We start from the raw sequence: 20,550 nt of genomic DNA, 5'->3' as shown, positions 1-20,550 counted from the left end.
AAGTCACTTAAGCCTGACTGCCTCACCAAAAAAGCAAAAAAAAAAAAAATACAAGCAAATGTCTACAGGAATATACTCAGTACAAGTGCCACACAAAAGTAAGACAATTTTCTAAAGGGCTTGCAGAGGTTATTTTCTAGTTTTAATAATAAATAGAGTGAGGCTTTCCCCTCCTTTCCTTTCTTTCTTTTTTAAATTAAATTAAATTAAATTTTTTTGAGACTGGTCTTCTATCTTGTCTAGGCTAAAAATGCCAGCATCATTTACAGGCCCAATCCCATTGCTGATCATAACAGAAACTTTGAACTGATTTGAATCAGTTCATAGAGTCAGCTGAGTGGTCCTCCAAATTGGTACCAGATTTAATAAGAATACCTGTTCAGCTTTAGCTGAACCACAGCTCAGAACTCCCAAGGTCAAGCAATCCATCATAAGTTAGTCAGTCAAGAGTTTATTAAGCACTTACTATATGCCAGGTACTATACTAAACTCAAGGGACACAAATATAAGCAAAAATATAACCCCTGCCCTTAAGAAACTTACATTCTAATAGAGGAAAACAACACTAAAAAGCTAAAAAGGAGGCAGAGGAAGGAGCTATCTGGGTGGGGACATGGTGGCTGTCTTGAGAATCATGGATAACTGACATGGGACCCTGTGCCAAAGTAGAGATCCCAGGAAGAACTCACCAATGGGAAAGTGGTCTACAAGAGCAGAGTTAAGGAGGCAACTGAACCATGGTGGTCAAGCCCTGAAAATCAGGGCTGATTTGTCTCCAATGAAGTTTCAAGGAAGACCTCACTAGCCTCAGCCTCCCCAGTAGCAATAAGTATAGGCAAATGCCACAAGTCAGAATGGAGTTCTCCGCCAGAATTAATACAAGATAAAAATGAAAAGAAAAACTCTATGTGAGACCAGCTTTTAAAGCTTTTGAAATTGCTGCAGTGGGAAATACTTCCTAAGAAATTCCAATTTCACAAATAGATCTTCCTCTTGGAGTCTTTGCAGCCAACTCTTTAAAAAAAAAAACTTGGCCACTGTTTCAATAATTTGTCATGAATGGCCAATTGTCTCAGCAAGAATTGGAAGGTGGTTGGTTTTTCCCCATTTTCCCCAAGGTAAAAGCTAGTTAACTACTAGTGAATACCTTCACAATCCACGTATTCTAAACCATTTCTCTGACCTTCCAGTAGAATCAGACAGAGGAACAAATAAGGTCAGAAAAAAAATGAATAATTGATTGCATTATATTTAAAGAAGCCTCAGACGGAGAATGAAACAGTGACTCCTAAAGGCAGGTAGGGGCTGTAAGTGGTAAAACACACAACTGACATCTAACTGTGATTCCCTCAGGGTTTTGGTCATGTTTTTTGGCCATGTCTGCTCATGTCACGTCCTCTTCAGTTTTAGGTGCAGGGAGTGAAGTCCTGAACCCGGGAGTTTGAACCATGGAAACCTTGAAGCCCAGGATTCCAGGTCAGATGTTGCAACTAGCTCAGTCTGGGAGCCCTGAAAAGCCAGAGTTCCAGAAACCAAGTCGTGGTGGGGCACTTTGGACTTAGAACTTGATAAGACTGATGTTATACAGGAACTCGGTTAAGCTGTGAACCTAATTCCAGTCCCCTTCCCAGACTGCTGGGGTGAAAAAGGATATTTTGCTCCCAAGGTGTTTGAGAGTGGGTGGGAGGGGGAGTGTGTATATTTGCTTTTGTTATACCTTTGAAGTAAATGTGCCTTTGTAAAAGCTAATCTGACTGCTAATTGGTTAAACAGAACTGGGGTACTCAGACCTCTAAAACTGAGGGAACATAATCAGTGGGGGCTAGAGCCAACCTTAGAGACCAGACACCCACTGAAAGTCCCACAGGTATCAGAGAATCCTGGGGGAGGAGTTAAATGTACATAACTGGACTTCAGGCCATGGGGGCTAGAGAGTAATCGCTTTTACACAAATCTGATAAGAAAACATTAAATACTCCACTAAAGTCCTTTTATGGTGTCTCATTAGTGCCCTGGGTCCAGATGATAAATCTGCTGAGTGTGTGCGTGTGTGTGTGTGTGTGTGTGTGTGTGTGCGCGTGCGTGCGCGCTTTCATATCTGGAATTTTATGAGTTCATAAAGTTCCTAGGTGAGGAAATTCCCTCTACCAGCATAGATCAGCAACTTCTCTGCAATTTCTAGTCTTAGAAAGTTGCCTGGGGCACTGAGATCAAATGATTTGCTCAGAGTCACCCAGACAGTAAGTATGAGAGGCAGAATGGCCAGATCTTCCCAACTCCTATGCCAGGTCTCTATCTATGATCCCAGATTGCCTCTTGTCTGGAAATCATAGAATCAAAATTAAAATTACAGGTAATCCAAAAAGTAGTTGAAAGACGCAAAGTAGACATAAGCAGGCAATAGCATTTTACCAGCTAAAACATGGATTCAAGAATTGACATAAAAGCCATCATCAAAGACATTTATATCTGGAAAAGGAGATTATACATACACATATACATATATATAACATATGCATACATACACACATATAGTAACATATAGTGATAATAAGAGACAAAAGATGGATAGCTAATGTGCTACATTGGTATCTATTTAAAAAAAATAATGACAATGACAACAGAAGGTCTTTAGAACATTACTTAGTTCCCCTAAGACAGTGATTTCCATTTGACGGTTCATATATCCCCAAGTTCATGTAGTTTAAGATTCCATCGAACACATCTGCATTGGTTGCATTTTTTCACCAACAATGCAACAATGGTCCAAGGTATCCATACTAAAAATTCTTTAGTGACATCTTAAGTTGTAAATAATTACAAAATATTATGAATAGTATATGAAATTACCCTAGGGGTACACAACACATTTTATTTATTGAAAGGAGTTCACTGAACAAAAAACATTGGGAACCATTACTTTAAGGCAACTTATAAAAAGATATGAACAAAAGGTGCACAAGACAAAAAAGTATAGTAGGATTTTAATCTATCCTGATGAAATGATCATTCATACCAATTAAATCAGAGATTCATAAAATTATCTAAGTAAGAAACCTAATCACAAATGAAATTGATTTAGGAACTGCCAAAAAATAGATCAAGTTAGAATCATAGAATGATAGAGCTGGAAAGAACATTAGAAATCATCTTGTCTCATCCTCTCATTTCACACAAGAGAAAATTGAAAGAAAAAACTGCAGTGACTTGTTAAAAGTAAATATTTAGTTAATATCAAATGTAAGACTGGAGCTCAGGTCTTCTGACTTCCATTTCAGTCCTCTTTCTATTACAACACATCATCCTTGTTGAAAGATTCTCATTTTGGAAAGAATTTAAGTGAGATAGAAGATAATCCCCATGAACATCAACAGTACAAACAGATCAATTATTTATATAAAGTGAAAAAACAAAGACTATATTTAATTAGACACTAAGATGGTTTACACTAAGGCATAGAATGAAGATAATCCATTATTTTCAGACCATGAAGAAGAAATATGGGTTAGTTATATGTATATTTTTTCCTGATAACCAGGCATGGTTAAAAATTTAATTCTTATGACTTCTGTCTCAAATTGAAATGAGGCTATAAGAACTTATGTTTATCCTAGCTCTGTCCTGACTTGCCAGGAAGAAGATGTAGGAATCAAGTTAACTAATTCCTATAGAGTAATTAATAGTGATGATTATTTCTATCATGTATAGATTTCATATTTACAGAAGACCAATCATGAGCTAGGACATGAATAATTGTTTTCTTTTCTGTGGGCTGGCCATTTAAATTATATGTATATATGTAAACATGAGAAGAGAAAGGGAGATAAAATGTAGTTTAAGTTCATGTAGTTTAAGATTCCATCGAACACATCTGCATTGGTTGCATTTTTTCACCAAATATGGAAAAGAGAACGTAGCTAATGATATTGAGTCTTGCAGACTCTGTGTACCAGGTTGGGGCTTGCTAAAAGTCAGGATATTTGGGGGAAATAGAGCTGGATCTGAATTACTCAGAAAGTTATACTTCGATCAAATTGACCTTCTGTTCAATTCTGGGCCTAATTCATTGGCCACCTTCATCATCTGTCCCAATATATGTACTATACTGAACAGGAAGAAAGATCAAGCCTCATATATTCACCCTGCTATTTTTCGAAATTTATCATGCTCCATGTTGTACTTATTAGGTTTAGTCAAATCTCCCTTGCTAATATCTAGTGTGATGCTGAAGAAGAAAAACTAACCCAATGTACCTGATCAGAAACTTGTTCCCTCCCTATAAAAACCATGACCTTTGCCTGACTCAGTGAGCTACTCTGGTTTAAAGATTGTCATGGTGGTTACATCGACCCACACAGGTCATCCCAGGGACTTAGCACTCAGTACTCCCATGCAAACTTCTGAGGACTCCAAGGACATGGTGACTCATCATTTGGGCTCACAGCCATGCCCACATGGCAGCCTAGTGTAGGGAAATTCAATTAATTGACCTTGAGCCTGGGCCCCTGGCTGTCTTTTCCATTTTTTGTGCTTATTCTTTCCCAATCTTAGGCTAACAAGTATCTCTCCTGAGATGGACATGTCCAGAATTGGAGGTGACTTTGTGAATATGAGAGACCATCAGGTTGGAACCAGATGGTAGCAAGAGAAGTCCCTACTGCTCTTCTTACGACTGCTCTAGCATACTTAGAGAGATTGGCCACCAAATAAGGGGATCAGCCTGAGCCTGGATATTTTACCAGCAGACATGTAGCATACATTTTTTGGACAGAGCAGAGCCATGGTAAAATGTAAAATGCTTAATTAACTGTCCTGCACAGTTGCTTTTCTGTTCTAATGAGGTTTAAGTCTCATCCTCCCAGCAGATTGTAACAGTAATTATAATTTAATTTACTGAAACTTTTTGTGCATGTCAAATGTATGCTTATGAAAGCTCTGTGCTTAGTATTCCTTTTGTGTACAGGAAATAAATAAATGTCCTATGCCTGATTCATATTGTACGTGGAGTATATTTTTAATTCTCCTCATTTGGAGAAATCCTAGATATAAGGGGAAAGCCAAGACTTAAGCCCAAACCGAAGCTTTCAACAATTAGTCCCCAGGTCACCAGGATGGGGATTTACTGAGTCAAAGAGTGTTAGGAAATGGAGCCTAACCCCTTTCATTAGTGCAACTCCCTGCCAAGACTGAGCCTAAAACAAATTACATTTGTGGGTTGACAGTAGAGGGGCCTCTGAGTGGAAAAGTACAACATGGAGCATGACAAATTTCTAAAACTGGCAGGGTGAATACATGAGGCTTGATCTTTCTTCCTTTTCAATATATTACGTATATTGGGACAGATGCTGAAGGTGGCCAACGAATTAGGCCCAGAATTGAACAGAAGGTCAATTTGACTGAAGTATAACTTTCTAAATCCAGCTCTATTTCCCCAAGATACCCTTACTTTTAACAAGCTCCCCTTAGTGGAAAAGTGGCAGAATACCCCAGAGTACTCTAGTCCCCCATGCCCCAAGTGTTTTTTTATAATTAGAAGGCAAAATAGGTAGTGGGAGGAGTGATGAAGAGTCAGGGTGAATGGGAGTGCAAAGTCTGAAGGGGCTATCACTTCCATCCACCTCCTGCCATCACAGCCAAAAGACCCAGTCACATTGTTCAGTCATTTCCCCTGCACTCCCCAGTTAAGTGACTTTCCCAGGGTCACACAGCTAGTAAGCGTCTGAGGCCAGATTTGAACTCAGGAAGATGAGTCATCCTGACTTCAGGCCTGGCACCCTACCCACTGCACCACCTAGCTGCCCTCTTCATGCAGTACTGGTCTGTCCAATTCTTTTTGAAATCCCACTCCACCCCCAAGTCTCCTAACTGCTATTAAGGAGTGGGATAGGTCTGGAAAAAAATGAAAACATCATTCACTCCTTTCAACCCTTTAATCTTCACATCTGATCACTTGCCAAATCCCATCAATCTATCTATTCTTTAATTGAGAACTCTCCCTCATCCAGCCCACTCCTTGCCATTTGCCGGAGACATTGTACTAGGCAAAGTCTTTCTTATCCCTCACCTGGGATATACATTCATTTCAATGATTCTTCCATTGTTCACAAGATTTTTGAAAGGAATTTTAGAGTGGGTATGTGAGCTACATAATAAAAATCAGCTACATTACCTTACACTTGGGTAAACAGTGAATGATGAAGAAACTTGGTCATCTGACTTGACACTAGTTTATCAGAAATGTTCCTTTAATACTTCAATTTTCACATCCTATTCATCAATAAACTACAATAGAACCTCAGTAGAACGCTGGTGTCAGGAGGACAAGGACGTCTGTGAGCTTTCTGTGAGACAACAGAAGAGAAGCACTGCATATCACTATAATCTGAACTGAAGGATAACTGAATCTGTAGTCTGCTGAGTTGCTTTATAATGAGGTTTGATTTTTTTTCTTTTCACTGTGAACTAAATAATCAACAAACACTTCAATACGCAAAGAACAAGAAAGGATTACATAAGAAAATGAACTTTTGTTTCACTTTTGTTTTTAAAGAAACATACATCCCCATTAGGTTGCAAGCTCCTGGTAGGGACTATCTTTTCACCTCTTGTTGTATCCTATGGCAGGTGCTTAACATATGCTGATTGATTGATCTCTGTATTAAATTTAACGATATGTAAGGAAATTGCTCTATTTGTTCCCTTCAGGTGAGATAACATTTTTAAAGTGTTTGGACCATATTAGATGCTTAATAAATGCTTGTTCCTCTTCCTTCTCTCTCTCTCTTTTGTACACCCTTTTTTTGTCCTGTACATTTTAAAACTGTTTTTGGAAGTCTTTTTTTGCGTATCTATCACTACCCACTAACTTGTCCATCAGCAAATACATAACAACAATAACAATAAAAATAGCTAACATTTATATAGTGCTATAAAGATTCAATCCTCAACAACAGCCCTGGGAGATAGGTCTTATTATTGTTTTCCAGAAAAGGAAACTGAGGCAAACAGATGTTAAGTGACTTGCCCATATTCACACAGCTAATAAAGTTTCTGTGGCCAAATTTGAACTCAGGTCTTCCTGGCTTCAGGCTAATTGCCACCTTGCTGCCCCAAGCAAAATAAATCAACACAATGGTGAAGCCTGAGGATGCATGTCTTAGCTACCCTTCTAGTCTATCATTCTCCTGTCAAAAAGTGGGATGAATGTTTCATTATTGGTTTTCTGAAGTTATTGAGTTTAACCAAACATATGTCTTCGATGTCATTTTCCTTCATGTTCTTTTTGTATTTATCACATAATCAGTTCTGCTTTTGCTTATTGAATTCTGTGTCAGTTCACCTGCAAGCACACATCTTCCCATGCTTCTCTGAAAGCCATTCCTCATGGACTAGCCACATTATTACTTAGTCCAACTCTCTGATTTTAAACACAAAGAAACTTCATAATGAATAGAACCAATAGGTGTAGATCTAACAATACAGGACCATACAATGAAGTTTTGTAACGGGTAGGAAAGAAAATGAAACAAGATAAAACTCCAGTGGGCTGTAAGGTAGCAATCCTTGACGGCATTTCCCACTTTTAAACAACTGTGTGTGGCAAAGTTTACTAAAGGGGATGGAGGGAAAAGAACACAATAAAGTCTACTAGTTTTCCTAGATCAAGGGAGTGCTGGTGAACTCTTTCAATTCCCTTCAATCCAAATGCCTTCCCTCTGAGATTATCTCTAGCTACATCTTGTCTGTACGTAGATGTTTGCTTGTTGTCTCTCCATTACAATGTGAGTTCCTTAATTGCAATAACTATTTTTGCCCTTTTTTTGTATCTCTGGCACTTAGCACAGTGTTTGGCACATAGTAGATACTTAAAATGACTTGGTTTATTTTTTGGCTTGGGATTCTAAGTTTTCTATTCCTCTTTGCCCCCACTTTCTCACCTCCTGTTCACTTCTTGAGCCTTTGCAATCTGGCTTCCATCTCCATAACTCAAGTGAAAAGGTTCTCTCCAAAGTCACCAATGGTTTCATTAATGCCTGATTCTATGTTGTTAGAGGCAACCCTAACACCAGCATTCTCTTGGTTCAGATTCAATGTTAGGACAAAGTGAAGTACTCACAAGTCACTGAACAATGAACAAAAAGAGGTTTACTTTGCCCTAATAAAATGGGAATATGCAATGAGGGTACAGTGGCACTTTGTTTCTCTGGACATAGCCCTTCCTAGTCTCTATATGGAAATATGTCTGGTCAGCAGGGTAGGGTAGCAGGATAAGATGGTAACTCTCTTGGTCTTCAGAAATCCACCAAGTCAGAGGAGCCCCAACTGCATGTGAGTGGGACTTTTTACGACCTTATATAACCAGAGAGCTGAGGTTCCAGAACCTCTTTGTCTTCTTTTAGGAAAAAATGAATACCTGTAGCAGAAGAGAAGGAGGAAAAATAGGCTTAACCCATGTTGTAGGGAAATGCTAACAGATATTAGTCCTGTCATAAACAGTCTTTTACAGTCCTCATCTTTCTTGATCTCTTGGTGGCATTTGACAGTGAACCAATCCCTCTTTTACAATACTTTCTTTTTTCTGGGTTTTCATTATACTGCTCTGTCACAATTCTGTTTCTACCTGTTGAACCAATCCCTTTGGATTTCTTTGAAGGTTCATCATTATGACCCTCCCCTCATGCCTAAGAATACCCCAGGGTTCTGTCCTGGGCCCTCACCTCTCCTCTCTAAAAACTCTTTCTCTTGGTGACTTCAACAGTTCCCACAGATTCAACTATAATTTCTATGCAGATAATTCCTGTATCTACATATCCAGCCCCTTTCTCTCTCCTGAGTGGCAGACTCATATTTCCAACTGCCTACTAGACATCTCCACCTGGGTGTCACAAAGACTCAAACTCAACATGTTCCACCCCCCAAAAAATTAATTATTGTTCTCCCTAAACCTACCCCTTCTCCTAACTTCCATGTTTCTACTGAGAATACTACCCATCCACCCAGTTTCAAAACCTAGGAGTCATCTTTAAGTTTTATTTCTCCCTTGCTCTTGGATCCAAGCAGTTGCTATGTATTGTTGCTTCTTCCTTCTCAGCATTTCTCATATCTATCTTCTTTTCTCTACTCAAACCACAACTACTCTAATCACCTCCTTGAATATTATAAAAGCCTCTTGATTGGTCTCCCAGTATTGATTCTTTCTTCCTCTATAATTCATCTTCCACATGGTTGCCAAAATTAATCAATCAATAAACATTAAGCACCTACTATGTGCCAGGCACAAGTCAAACCATGTCACTCTCCTGCTAAAAATCTTTAGTGATTTCACCATTATAATAGATTACATTAATAAATAATAATTTTTATTTTAAGGTATCACTAAAACTAATAAAAAGTTGTTTAATTCTGCATTAGTTGGGGAAAAAAATTCACCAGCAACTTGACACCTACATTTTTTCCACTCTGCCCCACAGAGAATCATAGATTTAGAGCTGGAAAAGACCTCAAAGGATCAAAGGACCTTAACACCTGATTTTTACAGATAAGGAAACTAAGGCCCTGAACCTGACTTGCTCAAGGTCACCAAAAGTAAGTTTGAAAACCTAGAATTAAAATTCAGTTCCTCTGATTCTAAATTTTGTGTCTATTAATTTCTGAAGTTTCTGTTTATCTCTCTTTAGTATACTATAGTATTTGCAATGTTATTTTATACTTCCTCTCACACAACCATTTGTTGAGCAACTAAAAGCATTTTACCAAAAAAAAATTCATTTAACCTTAATAAGATCTTAGAATATGCTTACTCAAAAATCATATAAAGAATTGGGGTAACCATCTGGGTTATTCAGGTTAAAATGCAGAGCCAACTCTAAAATACAACATAGGAGCCAAGATGGCAGAATAGAGAAGCATTCATCTGAGCTCTCCCACAATCCCCTCCAAACAACTCTAAACAATGCCTCAAATCAAATTTTGGAGCAGCAGAACCAATAAAAGATCGGGTGAAATAACTTTCCAGCTCAAGGCAACTTAGGAGGTCAGCAGGAATGGTCTCTCATCCAGGTGGTAGTCAAGCCCAGAGCCCAGCAAAGACCTTCCATCACAGACCTGGTGGTGGGGCCAGCAGGGGGCCTTGGAGGTGGTTGCATTGACAACAGTAGCAACTTCCTGAGTTCTCAGCCCACAGATTGGGGAGGGGGGTGTTGGACAACTGGCAGGAAGGAGATTGCAGGGGACCCTTTGCTGGCACTGGGTTCAATACCCTGGTGCATTGCCCATACACAATTCCAGGTGACAGTCCCAGGGACAAAACGACCCATAGCACTCGTAGCAGCAGGGGATCATGGGCCCTGGTCATGGTTCCATTGGGGAGAGGAATGCTTATGGTTGCTCCTGTGGTAGTAGGTACCCTGATTTCAATTCCAACACAGAGGGGAGCACTAGCAATTGTGGCCATAGGAGAGTGGGGGATCTGGTCACAGTCCCAGGGCTGGGGGAGTGCTACTTCGAGTGGCTATAGTGGAATAAGGTCCCTTCCTGAGTAAAGACTAGAGTACAGGCCAGGAGAGTAGTAAGCACACTTCTCCCTAGATCATACAACCTTCAAAGCACCAAAAACCTCTAGACCCCTAGAACTAGCTCTGAAAACAACAGCAAGAAAGACCTGAAGCTAGTGACAATGCCCCCTCCACCCCAGGAAGAGAGCCCAACTTTAACACAAAGTTAAAAGTCAAGAAATAGATTGGAAAATGAGCAAAAAACAAACAAACAAAAAAACCTAACCTGATCATAATAAGATACTATGGTGACAAAGAAGATCAAGACACAAATTCAGAAGAAGACAACAATGTCAAAGCAGCTACAAGCAAAGCCTCAAAAAAATGTAAATTGGATACAAGCTGAACAAGAACTCATGGAAGAGCTCAAAAATGATTTTAAAAATCAAATAAGAGAGATAGAGGAAAAATTGGGGGAAGAAATGAGAGTAATGGAATAAAATTATGAGAGTCAATAGCTTGGTAAAAGAGGCACAGAAAAAAATACTTAAGAAAATAACACCTTAAAAAACAGAATTGGCCAAATAGTAAAAAGTGACATAAAAATCCACTGAAAAGAACTCCTTAAAAAGCAGAATTTAAATACAAGACTCAAGAGAAGCATATAGAGGTAAATATGAAAGAGAAATTATAAGAGATTCAATAAGGTTAAACTGTTTACATTCCTGCATAAGAAGATGATACCTTTAACAGCTAAGAACTTTGTCAATATTAGGGCAGTTAGGAGTATACATAGACAGAAGGCAGTAGTGTGAGTTGAATATGATGGAATGGTATCTAAAAAAATAAAATTAAGGGGTGAAAAGAAGGAATGTACTTGGAGAAAGGGGAAGGGAGAGGTAGAATAGGGTAAATTATCTCACATAAAAAAGGCATGAATGAGCTTTTACAGTGGAGGGGAAGATGGAGGAGGTAGAGGAAAATGCTTGAATTTAACTCTCATCAAAATTGGCTCAAAGAGGGAATAACAGACACTCTTAGCTGGGTATAGAAATCTATCTTACCTTATAGGAAAGTAGGAAAGAAGGGGAAAAGAGAAGGGGGGAGGGGCTCATAGAAGGGAAGGAGGATTGGGGGAGGTGGTTGTAAGAGGAAAATATTTTTGAGGATAGGCAGGGTAAAAAGAAAGACTAAGATAAATGAGGAAAAATAGGATGGAAGGAAATAGTAATCATAACTTTGAAAAAAATTTACAAGTTTCTCTGAGAAAGGTCTCATTTTTCAAATACATAGAGAACTAAGTCAAATATATAAAAATACAAGCCATTCTGCAGTTGATACACAGTCAAAGGATATGAACATGCATTTTTCCAACAAAGAAACCAAAGATATTTATAGTTATATGAAAAAATGCTCTAAATCATTATTGATTAGAGAAATGTAAATTAAAACAAGTCTGCGGTACCACCCCCCCCCATCAGATTGGTTAATATGACAGCAAAGGAAATTAACAAATGTGGGAGGGGATGTGGAAAAGTTGGGACACTGATACACTATTGGTAGATTTGTAAACTGATTCTACCATTCCGGAGAGCAATTTGAAATGATGTCCAAAGGACTATAAAATTGTAAATACCCTTTGACTCAGCAGTACCACTACTAGGTCTGTATCCAAAAGCGATTTAAAAAAAAAAAAAAAAGGGAAAGGGACCTATATGCTATATGTACAAAAATTTTTATAGTAGCTCTTTTTGTGGTAGCAAAGAATTAGAAGTTAAAGGGATGCCCATCAATTGGGGAATGGCTGAACAAGTTGTGGTATATGGTTATGATGGAATACTATTGGGATATAAGAAATGATAATCAGGATGCTGTCAGAAAAATCTGGGGAGACTTACATGAACTGATGCAAAGTGAAGTGAGCACAACCAGGAGGATATTGTATGCAGTAACAGCAATATTATATAATGATCAACTGTAAATGACTTACCTATTCTCAGCAATTCAATGATCTGAAGTACTTACAATGAAAAATTCTATCCACTTACAGAGAAAGAAATGACGGCCTCTAAAGGCAGATTGAAGCATACTCTTTTTTAACTTTCTTCATTCTTCTTGGTTTTTTTTTCAGTCTGTGTTTTCTTTTGCAGCATGGTTAAATATGGAAATATGTTTTGCTTGACTACACATGAATAATTTATATCAAATTGCTTGCCTTCTCAAGAAGGGGGTAAAGGGAGGAGAAGAAGAGAATTTCTCAAAATTAAAAAAAAATGAATGTTAAAATTTTTAATATATGTGATTGAGAAAAAAAATAAGCAACATTAAAGTACAGTATATCAGGCTCCAGTTCAGCTATGACAGTTGGGGTCCAAGAGGAGTCATCAACAGATATTTATTAGTACCTATTATATGCTAGGCACTGTGCTAAGCTGAGGACACTAGGGGCAAAAAATGGTCCTTGCTCTCAAGGAGCTCACAGCCTAATGGTGAAGACAAACTGCAAACAACTACATACAAACAAGACATATGTAGGATAAATTTGAGATAATCTCAGAGGAAAAGCCTTAAGATTAAGGTGAATTGTAAAAGTCTTCTTGCAGAAGGTGGGACTTTAGCAGAGACTTGAAGGAAATCATAGAACCCAGGAGACAGAGATGAAAAGGGAGAGAATACCAGGTATGGCATATGCAGCTGATCAACATGCCTGGAGTCAGGAAAAGTTAGTTCAGCCACCTGGTGTTAAAAAGATGGCAGAACCTTGTAATCAGTTTATAATTAACCCACCCCATCACCAAATCAAAGCTGATGTCCCCACTACTTTATACATACACATACACTCACACACACACACACACACACACACACACACACACACACACACCACTTAGGCTTCATATTTTGAGAATTTTTACCCCTTTAATGGCTTCCCTTCCCTTATAAGCTTCCATTCATGTTCAATTTACCTGATAGCATCTGTAAAAAAAAAAATTGAGACTGGAGGTAGCAAAATACACAGCATGAACTCCTCATAGTCCTACAGTGATCCCTGCTAGAAGTCACTTTTGCCTGAACTATCCAGATAATTGAAGCCAAAATGCAAAGGGATTGTTACTGTTGTTGTTTTCATTGGAGTGCTGTTTTCTTACAGTCTCAGAAACTACTTCTGCATTGCAGTAAAAAATGAAACTTATCATTGGGGTTTCCTGCTCCCAGCTGAGTCTCTGACTGTAGATTTTGGCACTAGTACAACTTGTCTTCTCACCCTGGTCCTTTCCTAGGTGCCTGGGGCCTTCTACCCCTGGAATATCCCTTCCCTATGCTTGTCCCTTTCTACTGCTCTAGAGGCCTTCATTTTGGAGAAAGGCTTAGGGCCCTAGGCCTTCTGACCTTGCTTCATTCCCCTCCTGGCTGTACTTCAGACTCTTAGGACTTTAGCACCACGTCCAAGCTCTCCCAACTAGGTCCAGGCTCCAGTACTTTCCTCTGCCTTCACCACCTTTTCAACTCCCTTTTGTTGTTGTTTTTTTTTCCTTATTAGAATGCATATGCAGGAACTGTCCTTTTTCAATGCATTTGTACACCTACAGCTTAGCCTGGTGCTGGCACATAAGTGCTTATTAAATTCTTTTTGCCTTGTTATCTTGCCTTTCCTGGGTCCTATTCTTTAGGAACTTTCTCTTTCCGCCTTACCAATATAAATATCAGGAGCTTGGCAATGGCTTTATGGTTTGCCAGACAAAATTTAATTCGCTGCAAACTAGGTAACTAAATTGTCCAACTGCCAGACTGGCTACCACATTTAGAAGTTAATTAGAATTCCTGCATGATCTGCTTTCTCTTAATAAAATGTCAGGGGCAGTGCCAGGACCTGTGATTTCATTGGTACAGAGCACTCTCAAGTGAGGAAACTCCCTCTGCCAAGGAAGAGCTGGGCCTCCTCAAGTCAACAGGCATTGTAAATGCCCATTATGTGCCAGTGCTATGCTACGTGTTAGGCAAAAAAAACTAGACTTAGAGAGTTGTCTGGACTCTGGAGCACTGAGAGGTTAAGCTCCTCACTTGCCCAGGATGACACAGCCAGTATGTGTCAGACATCTTCCAGGCTTCAAGGATGGCTCACTAGCCAATTGCACTGTTATTTATTTTTAAAAATCCCCATCTCACTCATTTGGACATGGCAATATGGGATTTTTTTGACTATGTATATTTGTTACTAGATTCTTGTTTTGCTGGGGAGGTGGGGGTGAGGAAGTAATGGCGGGGAGGTGGGAGAAAAAAAATAAATGCTTGATAAATGGGGGAAAAATTAAAAAAAAAATACCAGACTATTACAAGCAAAATTCAGTGGAAAGGAGAAAGAAGAGGGCTGTTTTAGGGTTCCTGTAGAGTGAGGTTTACACAATAGTTATTAATGATGAGGTCAGAAAATTATTTAAGTAGGACCCCAAATCTGGCATCATGTATGTACGTATGTACGTGCGTACATGTTTGCGTGAACAAGGTCAGTTTCGTAGGGGGATCCTCTTTGGGGAAAGGAAGTCTAGAAGGGTTTCAAGTTTTTGGGTTCCCTCTGGCTTTTGCCCTGCAGGAGCTAGGTCTTTTTGCGGCATACAGCGACTCCCGCCGGTTCTTCCGGCCCGGCGCCGGAACCCTCGCTCAGGCCTGGGGAGACCCGAGGAATCCCGCAGCAGGAAATCCAGAATCATCGGCAGTAGAGGGGAGGGAAATGACGCACTGAGAAGGGGCGTGGCCACCCGCTCGCCGGGCAGAGAGGGCGAGGCCTCCGGGGCTCTCCGCCCTCTTTGCTTACCACACACGCCCGCGGAGCCTCCGCCCCGCGCAGCTTTTGGGGAAGCAATGGGAGCCGAAGGACTAGGAGGAGGGTGGAAGAAGAGAGGGGAGACGCGCCTGTGGGAGGAGCCGGGGAAATTCCCCCGGCGGGGCGGGGCGGGGGCGGACTCCGGCCGTCAGCTGAGTCGCTCGGGGCGGGGCCAGGGGCTTCACAACAAACGCTGCTCTGCCGGCTCACCGGGTCCTCCAGAGCTCCCCCGCCAGCCCGCGTGCCCGGTGGGCGGTGTTTCTGGTCGGCCCCCACCCCCTGGCCTCCTGGGATGCAGCCGAGGAAGCTGTGACCCGGCCGATCTGCACGACTGCCCGCGACCGCGCCGGTAAGCCGGACGAGGGGTAGGGCCACCTGTCCACGCCCGAAAGGAGGACCCGGCTGGGGCTGTCGCCGTCCGGGCGCCGGGGATGCGGAGGGCCCCGGAGGGGCGGGGGGAGCCAAGGAGTTGCAGGAAGAGCGCAGTACTCTCTGTCCAAGGTCTAGGGTTCAAATCCCTCGTCCGTCGCTTCCTACGGCGTAACCTTGGCCTCGTCATTTCACCTGCCGGGGGTCAGGGTTCCCCCGTGTACTAGGAGGGGTGACTCTGGGTGACAGGTGCGTTCCAATGCCCCTTCATTTCAGGAAATCGAAAGTCCCTCCGGCCGAGGGGCGGGGCAGGTGCCGGCTCCCCGAGGGAGGCCCCTTCCGGAGCGAGGGGCTCCCGGCCCCTGCCCGCCACCCTCGTGGTTCCCGAAACGCGCGAGCCGGACTGTGCCTGGCCAGGAGAGGGGCTCCTGCGCCCGCGCTCCGTGGCCACTCGGTGCCGGGGACCAATCCCGGCGGGCCAGGCCGTGGAAAGGGACCAGGGCCCCGCCCGAGATCGTGCTGGTGGCCGCCTTGGCATCCCCGCAGGGCTGTGCCCACTCCCGGGTGCGCTTTGGCCAGACCCGAGAAACGATGCTCCCCGTGGAAGCCCCCGAGGATAAAGACGTGTTTCTGGGAGGGGGAGCTCCTGTAAACGAGGGACCCAGCAATGGGATCTGACTGCTCAGGAAGGGAGAGGGAAAGCAAAGCCACCTGGCCTAAGGAAAGGGGTCTTACGGGGTTGTCACCGAGAGGCTCTAGGAGGGATGTAGTGGGAAGGGCATTCACTTCACCTGTAGTCTAAAGAGCCGACTTCTCTACCAGTTGTCAGGAAAGCAGGGTTCATAAAACCTGCCTTACTAAAAATGTCATCAGGCTCAGAGTAATAAGCTGTTGAAAGGCAAAGTGCTGCTGATTTTAGTGAATTAAAGGTTACCCTTCAGAGCCAGAGACCCTGGGGTTGAGAATGAGGAAAAATCTAAAGCTTGAAAGCTGTGCCTGTCTGCAAGTCACTGTCCAGTTTGGATTATACTAGAAAGTTCTGACTGGGATGGTCAAGACCAGACTATTGTCATGAGCCTGAATAAACAAATGAACTTTAAAAAAAGTGTGCAGCTCAGAAAACAATAATGGCATTCTTTGGTATTTCTCTGCTACCACTTTTGGTAAAATCAAAATAAAAGCCAAAACAAAAGAATTTCCTTTTCAGGCCGTAAATCTAAAGAATTTATCACCAACTAAATGAATCCAATTAAATACAAAATGAACAACTCAGGCACTTATTAATGTGCTAGGCACTATGATATATGCTGGGAATACTAAGGACAGAAATTGAAACCAGCTTATATTCTATCCAAGGAGACAACATGCATGTGCATATGTTTTATATGTGTGTATGTAGATACACACAAACATATATACATACATCCATACATACATATGGAGAGACTGTACTCTGTGTGTGTGGGGGGGGGTTAATACTTTTGCTAGACATAAAAAGCAGTGCTCCTCTAGAACCCTCATATCACTTAGGACTATGTGTCCATCTTTCTATCAATCTATTTGTCCATCCATTTATCTCTCTGAAGGTATATAGATTACATACATATATGTATGTATATACATATACACACAAGATATCCCAAAAGTCTTAGTACATTAAGCTTTAATAGCTTAAAACCTGCACTAAGCTTTTGGCATACCTGATATGGGATGTATTTTGCACATATATGTAAAATAAATATATGCAAGTTAAACATAAGTTAATTTTTCTGGCGGGGAGAGTGCAGGGAGGAAAGATAGTAACAATGAAACTAATGCCTTGCCATAGAACTTTAGTGAAACTAGGGAAAGCTTTGTGTAGGAGATAGCACATGGTAAGATGGAAAGACAGTTTAATTTGGAGTCAGGGAACCCTAGCTGGAATCCTGGCTGTTATCCATGTGATACTAAGACCATCTTAACCTCTCTTAATCTCTTTGGACCTCAGTTTCCAAATCTATAAAATGAGAGGGTTAGATTAAATAGTCTCTAAGGTCCCATCTAGCTCTAAATCTGTGGTCATTGTGGGTGGCCCCTATGCTGAGATTTGAAAGAAATTATTTTGAGGCAAAGGTGAGGAGTTAGTACATTCCAGGGATGGAGGTCAACCTGTATAAAGGTCTTAAAGTAGGAGATGGAAAGTCCTGGGTAAGGAAGAGCAAGAAAGCCAGTTTGGCTGGACTATAGAGTTTGTAAAAGGAAGTAATATATATAAGCCTAGAAAGGTAGGTTGGATCCAGAGAAACTTATATTTGGTCCTACAGGTGATAGGGAGTCACTCAAATTTCTTGAGCACATAACATTTTTCCCTATGGAGCAGAGGAGGGACGTGGTATCCTAGGCTTGGTCTGACTCAAGCCAATCCCCTGATAGTTTAGATTCAATAGTGGAACAAAATGAACACTTGCAGGTGATTCAGCAGTTAACACAAGATTGATTGTGCATCGCTCCCATGTCTAAGTTGTGCATTTTGGTCAGCCAAGCTTTAGAGAGCTCCTGGAGCTCTTCCTGGATGCTTTGTACTAAAGTAATCAGGAGTGATGTCATCTTGACCCAACCAGGCATCCAGGATGGTCTCAGTATCTTTTAAGGAAAAATGAAATTCATGGAGGCAAGGGTTAGTGTGAAAGTTGAGAAGTGAGTGCAAAATGGAAAAACTTGAAGCAGGGAGGAAAGTGATAAGTCTGTTTGATTTTTCCAGCCAGCATGTGATAAAGGCTGAACTGGAGTAGAGGCTACTCTAGATAGAAGGGGATGGATGTGAGAGATGTGGTGGTAGAATAGACAAGACTTGGCAACTGATTTATTGAATAAATTCAAGACACGTTGCTAGGTACTGTGGACAAAAAGAAAAACAAAAGAGTTTGGTTTTGCCCTCAAAGAGTTTACTTTTTAGTGGGAACAGCATCTCTGCAGATAACTTATTACCAAGTAATTTTTTTGAGAGAGGAGCAATAACAACTTGATTCCTTGAAAGATGTTTGTGTTTCATGCCCCTATACATCCCCCCCATTAAGAGGGTATTTAATGGAATACTAGTTACGTCTTCTCTTCCCCTCCCCCCCAAAAAAACCCTTTCTGACTTGTGACCTTAAGCCGCAACAGGTTCTTTGAAACTAATAAAGTAATAGTATGAATTTCTTCTTGCATCTCAGTGGAAATAAGAATATATATCAATATATGTATATATGACTTTTTTTAAAATTCTGGGAATGTTTACCATATAGTAGCCAGAAGATAAACTGACAATGATAATCCTGATTTCTCTTTAATAATAGCCCCTTAATTGGGGTCCCTGGCTCCAGCTTGCCCCATTCCAACCCATCTTCTACCCAAGTGATACTCTGAAAACCCAGGTGTGACTGGGTAGCTGCTTTGCTCAGAGATCTCCAGTGGTTCCCTACTGGCTCTAGAATAAAATACAAACTCCTGTTATTTCCCCGTCAGGACCCAGTCTGCCTTTCCATACTTGTTCCTTATTGCCTTGGGAGAACCGCATCCCAGTCAAACTGAGCTGCTTGCTTGTACACATGATATTCTGTTTCCTACCTACAAACCCTTGCTCCTTTATGCCTAGCATATCCTGTCTCACCTCAATCTCTTACAATCTCTGGCTCCCTTCAGTTCTCAGCTCCAGGGCCATCTTTTGCATTAGGCCCGTTACCCTGCAGATGCTGTTCCTCCCATAAATTTGTTTTTACTGGGTATATATTTTTTTATCCAGTTATCTATCTCTTTCCCTCCTCCCCAACAGGATGTAGACCCCTTGAGCAGGACTCTTTCAGTATTGTCTTTGTATACTCTGTCTGGCACAGTGCCTGACATGTAGTGGAAAATGCTTAATAAATTCTTTTAAGAATCTCAAAATAACGGACAAAATGCTAATAAAGCTTTTGCATGGGTTATTGAAGAGATAATCTGACACTGTGGTTAGAAAACTTGCCTCAGAGCCAGGAAGATGTTAAAGTCCTTGTTAAGTCACTTAACCTCTCAGTGCTCTGAACCAGTGTCAAACTCATAGTCTACAAAACGCCCAATTAAAATGTAATTGGGAAATGTTTTTCAAAAAAATACACTAGAACACAGATAATGCTAATTTGTGGTTTTCTAAGTCAATATGTGGCCTCAGGGAGCTTATTTCCCATAGAATTTGTCACCACTGGTCTAGACAACTCTCTAAGACTAAGTGACAGAGAGGGAGCTGACTTTATTGGTAGAGGAAGTTTTCTATCCAGGAAGTTCCCAGTCCAGGCCTTGTGCCTATCCTGATCCTTCAATATATTGTTTAGTCATTCATTATATGCATCCACCATAGAAAAAAATAAGAGACCAGATCAAAATGGATTAGAGGATTGCCCTTAGAGTCAGGAAGACCTGGGTTCAGACAGGCTTGCTGTATGATCATAGGGAAGTCACTTAAACTTTGAGGCAGCTCTCTAAAGCTGTTAAGTTACAGACAAGGATTTGCATCAGCAAAAGGAGTTTCCACATTTTAGAGCTCTCTACTGAGATGAATTCACAGATTTATACCAAAATAATATTAAATAAAAAATAAATGATCCCTCTCCTAAATGAAGACCACTGCTTGACCTCCTGACTTGCCTTGGGCTGTTTTTCTAAGAGTGGTGATGGATTCAGTTAAATTTAACAAACATTTAAGTACCCACTGTGTTCTTTAACATTGTCCCCCTTGTAAAAAAAATAAATAAATGAATGAATGAATACATACATACATACATACATACACACATACATAAACTAAGAAAGAAAGAAAGAAAGAAAGAAAGAAAGAAAGAAAGAAAGAAAGAAAGAAAGAAAGAAAGAAAG

General features: G+C 40.9%; 1 protein-coding gene across 3 annotated transcripts in view; it reads left to right on the top strand.

Moving 5' to 3' along the window:
* The first annotated feature begins 15,533 nt into the window (after nucleotides 1-15,533).
* Nucleotides 15,534-20,550, top strand: part of OPTN (optineurin) — a 54,204-nt gene continuing 49,187 nt past the window's right edge. The window contains exon 1 of one of the 3 annotated variants that reach the window (XM_027838782.1): nucleotides 15,534-15,664. The gene's annotated coding sequence lies outside the window, so the exon portion shown is untranslated. Of the gene's footprint in view, nucleotides 15,665-15,803; nucleotides 15,934-20,550 lie in introns of those variants that run through there. The other 2 variants (XM_027838781.1, XM_027838780.1) reach the window with 2 other exon arrangements.

The sequence above is a fragment of the Vombatus ursinus genome, unplaced genomic scaffold, assembly GCF_900497805.2.
Source record: "Vombatus ursinus unplaced genomic scaffold, bare-nosed wombat genome assembly UNPS02014830.1, whole genome shotgun sequence".
NCBI classification, from domain to species: Eukaryota; Metazoa; Chordata; class Mammalia; order Diprotodontia; family Vombatidae; genus Vombatus; species Vombatus ursinus.
Note: the sequence above shows the minus strand (reverse complement) of the source record. Positions and strands in the feature narration are given on the sequence as shown.